This window comes from Pteropus alecto, unplaced genomic scaffold, assembly GCF_000325575.1.
Source record: "Pteropus alecto unplaced genomic scaffold, ASM32557v1 scaffold211, whole genome shotgun sequence".
Lineage (NCBI taxonomy): Eukaryota > Metazoa > Chordata > Mammalia > Chiroptera > Pteropodidae > Pteropus > Pteropus alecto.
This window is the reverse complement of record NW_006430724.1, coordinates 44,103-52,442: the sequence shown is the minus strand read 5'-3', so window position 1 is coordinate 52,442 and position 8,340 is coordinate 44,103.

Genomic DNA, 8,340 nt, shown 5'->3' with positions numbered 1-8,340 from the left:
AGACCAGGATGGAAGTCAAGTGAATACTGTTTTCATTACTCCTTCTCCATGACACTTCTGCCTGCCAGATGTCTCACCTCTCAGCACCATATCCCAAACCTGATAAATTTTTTAAATTTTCAAAAGTCTAAGACTGAGGAATCTGACTTGACTAGATCCCTTGGCTCTTTGAACTATTGAATTGTGGTGAGACACGACCTCTGATAACTCAAAAAAAAAATGCTATTTCTTCTTTAAAAATGAAGAAAACTGTGTAACTTTGATGTAAAGCTTTGGCCACCATTCACTTGACACATTAGCATCCTGACACATTAGCCTGTGTGACTTTCAGAAGGAGACGCTCCAAGATGTGCCTCAGAGGTTGCAGATTATTTTGAGCTGAAGGCCATTTTAACTACTGGCTCAAAAGAAACTTCTGCTTATCCATTTAACTACCCATAAATACTTGAATAGGAGGCCTTTTCTATAATAAGGGATTATCAGAGATAATCTCACTTTGACCCACCTGTATGGCAGCGCATACATTTTTCTTGTTTGACTAAGACCTGCTATTTTTATCCTCCTGCACTGACCCTTAGAAGCCCTAAAGTACCTTATATCATTCCTAGCTCACAATGTTTTATATACCTAAATCACTTTTTCCATGTCTGAACCCCTCGACATGTGGGATCTCTGACTGCCTCCTATGTGTGGGGTTCCCATACATGTGTATGTTTTAATTTGATTATTTTCTCTTGCTAATCTGTCATGTCCATTTGATTATTAGACCAGCCAAAAGAACTTTGAGGGTGGAGGAAAGTTTCCTCCTCCCTGACAGTTTGCACAGTGGGGGGAATAACCTCACTGCCTGGAGCCTCAAGCTTCCCCACAAGGCTGCTGCAGATGAGGAGATCCGACTGTCAGACAAAGGCAAGTGGAAGTTAAGGGTTCTTACCATGTCATCACACCCCATATCTCTGTCTGTGGGATCTGGTAGGAGTGAAAATTTTGAGAGTCTTTTTTTTCTCCTCAATTTGATTGGCAGCAGAAAACATTTGTCAAACTATTTTCTCAGTGTAGTGACCCTTGGTTACTTGGTAGGAGTACTCATGGGGTTCATTTTTCTCTGTCTCTGCCTTGTTTCTCTCCTTTCATCTTGTTACATGTACTGAGATTTGGCCTTACGACCAGTGAGAATATTTTTTCTCTGTACCATTCAGTACACTTATCGATGTGTCCCTTCCCTCTGTCCAGCCAGGACAAGCTGTCAGGGGCTTTCCTATTTTTATCCTGTTCTTCCTAGAGATGGTCTGTTATCTATTTGGTAGGATGCTGGAGGATGCTTATGCATCTGGTGGGCAGCCAAATATGCTGTGAATCCAAGCTTTGGTAATCTTAAACTTATTCTGTTCAAGGGAGGAATGCATGTGATTCTCTGATTTGGAACAGCTGTTTAAAGACAGGGCTCCCCATCTTCCTTAGGATAACTCCAGGAGTAAACGTGTGTGAGGGTTGCTTTGTTTTGCATTCTCCTTTGCAGATGCCTCCAATGTCCACAGTATTGGTTTGAGTTGCTATAAACACTACTGTCAAGGCCAGATAACAGAATCTTTTAATTAGCAAAACTTCTAAATTGAAAAAAAGAAAACATTTTTTTAGAGAGCTTTCATATTGTTATAATAGCTAGTCTTTAAGATTCCCTTAATCAGGTGGGAGGACAGAAATTAGAACAAAAATAAAAACCATTCAGATCCATTCCTATTTGCCTTCACACATTTGCTGGCACTGTAAAAAAAAATCAGGACATTAAAAGTAAAAATGAATGAAAAAGAATAGCATAATCTTACTTAAAGACAATCTAAAATTTTATGCCCTAAGAACTCAGTTTGATAACCGTAGGATTGGAAGCTGCAAACTTCATTTCTTTCATATAGTTTTTTCTTTGATTCAAGCTGATTTTGCATGATAACATATTGTGACTCATTTGCTTTATTGCTGCCCTAATCCTCTGTATACCTGTAGCTTTATAATGAAGCCTTAGGACATAAGATTGATGAGCTTCAGATCTGTCTATAATCATGAAGATGATAGGTTTCAGTTGGACTTTAGACTAAGAGTAACATCTTAGCTTTAGGTTGTTTCAGCCCCAGGCCTGTCTAGGCAGAACAGCAACCCCATCAGCCATGGGACCATATGGTATGGCACCTGTGACTGATTTCAGAACTAGACACAATGATCAATTGCCGATTCCTCTCCAACCATCCAATCAGTATAACCCTCAAACCCAACTCTCTTAGTTTCCATGACTACTGATTTTTCCCTAAATAACTTGTATTCCTGAGACACCTGGAGAGCAAAGGCCTTTGAGTGGTAGCTTGACTGTGTCTCCAGGGCTTGTAACTCTCTAATAAACTTTACTTTCTTTGCTGCAAAACCTGCATGGATCTCTACTTCGGCTTAGATGTGTGCAGGAAGATGGACCCCTTTTTTATTGCAATAAATAGGCAACAAGATAACAATTTGGTCTCATGCTCTGCTGTCAGCAGTTATGCCTTCAAAGGGTCTGGAAAAGAAGATGAGTCTGACATTTCCAAGGCACGTTATCTGAGATGCACAAAGACAATAGACAACTTTAAAGTTAAATATTGACCTTTGTCAAGGAAGCTTCAGGCCTAGGACACGAAGATGCTCCATGACCCGCTTTTAGTTAGGAATTTTACATGTAGACCATCCTTGGGGGTTACTTTGGTCTCTGGGTTTGTAAGGCTTTATTAAGGGATTCATGAATGAGGCAGTATCTCATCTAGCAATTAGAAAGGAACTCCCAGTGGTTGTATAAAATGGAAGGATTTTATAGAAAGAAAATTGGCCAAGGAAGCTGTTAAGGAAAGAAGAGAGGATTTTTTTTAGACTAGGACAGCTTTTTTGGGAGAAAGTGAACAGCAAGGACTTTTATCCTCTAGATTTTCTCTTTCTTGTTTAGAAGGATGGAGAGGTCCAACGTGACCAATTACTTTACCATTCCTTAATAGAAAATTCCAATGGGTTGATTAGAAAGGTTGAAACTGCCATTAGATCTGGTATTAAATCTTGTTTTGGCATCATGGGCTTTTAGCAACATTAACACCATTTGGGGCCTGTGGTTTTTTCTTTAAAGGTAGTATGGACATTTTAATGGTAGGAATTCTTCCAACCAGTGAGCATAGAATATCTTTCCATTTATTTACATCTTCTTTAAAATACACAAATTGCTGAATTAAAGGAGCCATTTGAAAATTAAGAATACATACTTCATGAGTATATACACACATATATATGTATATATGTAATTCAAGAAAGTACACAATAGTTTAATTACTTTGTTATATAATTGTAAAAAATGTAGTCATTCCGATACTGTGTTTTCTTATTTCTAATGGTGATGTGAAATAAAAACCTAATTCAGGTGAATGCTTTTGGGAATAAGTAAAATGTTTGCAAATATTTGGTGAGTCTAAGGTCTCTTTCTCACATAAGCAGTATATGTACATATACATATATGTGCTTTTTTACCTGCCTTCCTTTTAAGTAAACGCACACACATAGGCACAACATAGGTTAATCAATAATGTAATTTTTAATGTTGAAAAGAAACTTGAAAGACATTTGGAGAGAATAAAAATTGAAAGAATGGTTAAGTTAAAATGAAACTAAAAGAATGTAGACATTTAGACACAAAGATTTAAAGAAGAATGGTGGACCTTAATTTTAGTAATGAATTACATTTCCTATCTTAATGCACCAAGGACTCAGAGTCAGAAACACATTTACTTTTATGCCATGGGGAATTCATTAGATCAGCTAATGAAATAAAATCACTATACCGACTTGTAATTTTTTTCCTTCTAATTAAGGTGGTATTCCAACACAAAAGTCCTTACTCAAGGGAAGCTAATAGAATGAACTGAGAGGCTAAAATTTTGTTTCCTACAAAAAATTTATTGGTAAATGTATTACATTCCTGTTGTAATAAATTTAAACCATAGGATATGAAGGAATCAAATATATGTTCACACTATTTTGAATTTTGGAAGTCTGAAACAAGTCTCAATGGACCAAAATCAAGATGTCTTCAGGGCTGGTTCTTCTGGAGGCTCCAGGAGAGAATCTGTTTCCTCTCCAATTTTACTTCTGTGGCCATAAGCATTTCTTGGCTCCTGGCTCTTTCTCCATCTCCAAAGATTGGTAGATGTAGCATCTACCAATCTCCCTCTGAATCCAGCTAATCTTCCTTCCTGTTCCACTTTTTAGGACTATCGTGATTAGACTATTCCCACTTGCATAATCACAGTCAATCTTTTTATCTAAAGTCTACTGATGGCAAGAGTATTCCAAGGGGTATCTCAATCTTTCCTTACAATAATACATAACATATTCAAAGTTTCCAGAGTGTAGAATGTAGACATCTTTTGGAGGCCCTTATTCTGCCTACTACAAATACTTTTTCTGATGTGTATTATTTGGTGACGCAAAGGGACTTTCTATAAAAAAGATATATCACAGGAGTTGCAGAAACATGGCAGAGTAAAAGATGTCCCCAGATCTCTCCCTTTGAAATAACAATAAGCTGAACATCTAAAACTCAACAAATTAAACCCAAACTGCATACAAGCCCATCTGAGCATGGTACCTGCGCATAAGTGCTACCAAAGGTCAAAACCCTGAGTGTCAGGCGGTGGTCTGGGAGAAACAAAGAAACCGCTTCTTGCAGCCACTGGAGGTCCCTGAAGAAGAAGTGAGAGGGGAGATGTTGCAGCGAGTTTCATCAACAGCTTTGCCTGGGACAGCCGTAAGCTACACATGGCTGGAGGCAGGGCCAAGTCTACAGGGCAGAGAGCAGAGAAGCACAAAAGGCAGAATACAGATGATTTTTACCAGCCGCAGTTGCAAAACCGAGGCTGAGCCCCAGACCCCAACCCTCAACCCAGATGGCCCCTCCTCCATGCCCTCCGCAATCAATCACCGCAGAGCCCCAAGAGAATCTGAGCATCGCTACTCAAACTATTGCTAACACTGATAGGGACTGAGACTGAGAGGAGCGAGCATGATTAAACATTAATAAGAAAAAAAGGCATTATTAAGGCTTTAATTAAAGCAGGGATCCAAGAAGCTTAGACGCCACCTAGTGGAAACCAAAAGAGAGGTGCCTTCTTTGCAGCAGGCTAAAGAGAGACTTTCATACAATAAATCTTCTTTCTGGAAAAACAGCAGAATACTCTTCCATTAATGCCCAGGTGGATAAATAGTCCACTAAACACCATGAACAACCAAGGAGACAAGGCATCTCAGAAAGAAAGAGAAAAATCTCCAGAAAATAAGCTTACAGACAGAGAAGTATGCGACTTAAATGACAGAGAATACAGGATAGTACTTCTGAAAAAACCCAGTGAGTTCCGAAACAAATTATATCAACAGTTTCAGGAATTGTAAAAACTACATGAGCAGAAGGAATTCTTTAGCAAGGTAACTGAAACCCTCAAAAAGAACCAAATAGAACTTCTGGAGATGAAGAACACACTACAAGAGTTGAAAAATGAAATAGCATGCTTGGGAAATAGAGTTGACCATATGGAGGAAAGGATCAGTAATATCGAAGACAGAAATCTAGAAATAAATCAGAAGGAAGAAGAGAGAAACAGAGGAATGAAAAAGAATGATACAGAAATACAAGAACTAGCAGATTCCATCAGGAGAGGAAACATAAGAATAATTGGCATTATCGAAGTGGAGGAAAAGGAGCAGGACTAGAAAGCATTTTCAGATACATAGTTGATGAAAAGTTCCCAAAGCTAAGGAACGAGCTGGAGCTTATAATACAAGAAGTCAACAGAACATCCAATTATCTCAACCCCAAAAGGCCTAAACCAAGAGACATTGTATTAAAATTATCAAAAATCAATGAAAGAGAAGGAATTCTCAGGGCAGCCAGGGAAAAGAAGACAGTGACCTATAAAGGAAAACTCATTAAATTATCATTGGACTTCTCAGCCCAATCCTTACAAACCAGAAAGGAATGGAATCAAATATTCAAACTATAAGTGAAAGGAAATACCAGCCTAGAATAATGAATCCAGCCAAGCTCTCCTTTAGATATGAAGGAAAAATTAAGACCTTTTCAGACATACAAAAATTGAGGGAATTCTTCACTACGAGGCCTGCATCACAGGAAATACTGAAAGGGGTCAACTCACCTAAAACAAATTGACAAAAAAAAAAAAGAAAAAGAAAAAAATGAAATTAGGAGTAAGGTGACTATCAGCAAATAGAAGCAGAGGACTGCAACCCTTACTAAGAACAGGGCATCCTAAGCTAAAATAATAAGAAGAGAATTGCAATCCAAGATAGTAATGAATATTCAACATATAGAGGGACAAATTGAGACAAAATTGACTGAAAAAGGGAGGATTCAGAGATCCAAATTCACAAAGGGGAATGGAGATACGGCACGCACAGAAGAAAATGGACAACTGTGTGTGTGTGTGTATGTATAACTACCCACTAGATATTTGAAATGGTAACCACACACCAAAGATTCAGAACTGAAGTATATAACATAAAACAAGAAGAACCAGAGGAAAAACCCACAAAAGCCAAACAAAATAAAGAAAACAGATACACAAAGGACAAGGAAACAATGGAAACACCACGTTACCAGAAATCAAAAGATAAAATAGCTATAAGAAGACTTCATATTTCAATAATCACCCTACACGTAAATGGACTGAACTCACCAATAAAAAGGCACAGAGTTGCAGAACTGATCAAAAAGCAAAACCCAACCATATGCTGGCTCCAGGAGACACATCTCAGCTCCAAAGACAAATATAGACTCAAAGTGAAAGAGTGGAAAATGATATTTCAAGCAAATGGCATTCAGAGTAAAATGGGAATAGCAGTACTAATATCAGATGAAATAGACTTCCAAATAAAAAAGGTAAAGAAAGGTACTGCGGGACACACCATAATGATAAAGGGAATCATGCACCATGAAGACATAACATTTATTAATATCTATGCTCCCAATCAAGGAGTCCCAAAATATATAAAGCAATTACTAACAGAACTAAAGGGAGTAACAGACCAAAACACTATCGTAGTAGGGGACCTAAATCCTCCACTGTCACATATGGACAGATCATCCAGACAAAATATCAATAAGAAAATAGCATTAATAGCATTATTAAGTGACACATTAGAGCAACTGGACATAATATACACTTACAGAGCCTTCCATTTGAAAACAGCTGCTTATACATTCTTCTCTAGTGCACATGGAACATTCTCAAGGGTTGATCTCATATTGGGACATGGAGATAGCCTCAACAAATATAAGAGGATTGAAATCACACCAACCATATTCTCTGATTATAATGCTGTGAAATTAGAGATCAACTATAAATAGAAAGTGGGAAGAAGCACAAATACTTGGATATTAAACAACATACTACTGAAGAATAACTGGGTCAGAGAAGACAAAAAAGAAATCGTCAACAAAGTAAAGAGGGAACCATCCAAATGGGAAAATATATTTGCAAACAAAGCCTCCTATTAGGGCCTAATATTCAAAATATATAAAGAACTCCTTCAATAAATAACAACAAAAAATCAAATGATCCCATCAAAAAATGAGCAGAGGACCTGAACGGACACTTCTCCATAGAGGTCATATAAATGGCCAACAAATATTTGAAAAGATGCTAAATATCGCTCACTATTATGGAAACGCAAATCAAAACCACAATGAGATACTATCTCACACCTGTTAGAATGGCTATCATCAATAGGACAAGCAATTATCAAATGCTGGAGAGGATACAGAGAAAAAGGAACCATCATAAACTGCTGGTGGGACTCCAAATTGGTACAGCTACTATGGAAAACAGTATGGAGTTTCTTCAAAACATAAGAATTGATCTACCATATGATCCAGCAATCCCTCTACTTGCTATTTACCCCCCCCCAAAATTGAAAACCCATATCCAAAAAGATATTTGCACACTGATGTTCATAGCAGCATTATTCACAGTGGCCAGGACATGGAAGCAACAGAAGTGTCCTACAAGAGATGATTGGCTAAAAAAGCTATGGTACATATATACAATGGAATATTACTCAGCCATAAGAAAAGATGAAATACTGCCATTTGTGATAACATGGATGGACCTCTAGATAATCATGCTAAGCAAAATAAGCCAGACAGAAAAAGCTGAATATCACATGATATCACTTATATGTGGGATATAAACTTAAAGCAACAAGTAAATAGGACAAACAGAGATTCCTGGCCATGGACTATAGACTAGTGGTCACCAAGGGTAGGTG